Here is a 1530-nt window from a genome sequence, read left to right on the forward strand (position 1 = left end):
TTCATTAATTTGTTCCTCTGCTTCTTCTAGCCTGTTTATTGCACTGAGCATGTTTCTAATCTCATTTATTGTATTCCTCATCTCTCTCTTTTTTAATGGATTGGTTATTTAATTAGGTTCTTTGTAAGAAATTGAGGACACCAGTTTGTGAAGATAAACTCCATTTGTGAGAAAAAACACAGAGCAGAAGAGCCCTGAAGCTGAAGTACAGCTTCATTTTGGGGAACCCTTTGAGTCCATAGCTTTATGCTCAACCCTGCAATGCTTTGTAATCTCATACTTCTCTGTGTTGAAGATCTCACCTTCTTGGTGTCTGGATTTATTCAGCTTCTTCTTCCTGAAGTAAAAAGTGAGATGTTTTGAGATTTTCACACTGCTGATATCAGCTTTGGTGCAGGTGGCAATGACAAATTTCTGATGTGTTCCATACAGAGGTAGTAGATTGAGGTGCAGAGGTCCAGTCATAAGTAGCAAGCCCCTATTTAGTTGCTTCAGGAAAACCATCCTCCTGACTCTCTGTCACCTAGGGAAGATGATCAAAATGGTCCCAGGAATGATGCTAGCTCATGGTTTTCTCACATGCTGACTGAAAGGGTTTTTGTTTTGTTTTGTTTTGTTTTGCCACAGCTTGACAGCTTTTGAGGCATATCTTCAGTAGGATAATACATAGGCATTTCATGAAATTTAACCCCTCATGCACCACCTTCTTGTCACCACCAACTGATTTTGTGACAGTAGCAAGGGCCCTTTCCTTTTTTTCTTTTCAATCTTGGATTTAGCTGCTGAATAGTCCCTTTCATCCCTCTCATGGCCTTTCTGGAATGCATAGCCAATTGGGAATATCTGCCAATTCCTCTAAGACAGGGTTTCTGCTGCAGTGGAGCTTCCCCTTCTTTGGTGTTTTAGCCTTGAGGTTACCCTTCTTAACCTTGCCACAACTCTCAGTCTTCTTGGCTTCAGGTTTCTTCTCCTTAGTACCTGGCTTCTCAGCTTTTTCACCTGCCATCCTTTGTGTGCCCCACCATAAACCCAAATGAGAGAAATGAAGCATCTGTGAGGCCTCTTAGTTAGCCCTGAGTATGTCTGACCCCTACAGTTGTCCACTTGACACCCTTCTGCCTTGGATAGCAAAGGATTAGGAGTACTGAAATCGAGTCTGTAGAGAGGTCCCACCATTCTTGCCTTACAAGATGGGAAAGCACACTCTTCATCCCTGATTCTTTTTTAACTCTTCTATCTCTGCAGTAAGTATCTCCTTGATATCTTCTGTTCTTTTCTCAAGTTCAATGAGATATCTGGTTGTGGCCTTATCTTCTTCTTTCATTTGGGGTAAATTCTTCTGTCTCTCATTTTGTCTAAGCCTCTTCCTGCTTCTCTGTGTTAGAAAAGCCAGTTATGTCTCCTGTTCCTCAAAGTCATGACCTTATGAAGAAGAGGTGAGGTAGCACCCAGGGCATGACACTTCAGGGAGTGTCTTTAGTGTGTATTACATGCACTTCTGCTATTGCAGTCTGGCTGATTTATCCATCA

The 1530-nt window shown here is 42.0% G+C and overlaps 1 pseudogene; it reads right to left on the reverse strand.

The window, feature by feature from the left end:
- Positions 1–213: 213 nt before the first annotated feature.
- On the reverse strand, positions 214–1006 carry LOC112913674 (large ribosomal subunit protein eL6 pseudogene; annotated as a pseudogene).
- Between the last annotated feature and the right edge of the window lie 524 nt (positions 1007–1530).

Source organism: Vulpes vulpes, chromosome 1 (genome assembly GCF_048418805.1).
Source record: "Vulpes vulpes isolate BD-2025 chromosome 1, VulVul3, whole genome shotgun sequence".
In the NCBI taxonomy this organism is placed as follows: domain Eukaryota; kingdom Metazoa; phylum Chordata; class Mammalia; order Carnivora; family Canidae; genus Vulpes; species Vulpes vulpes.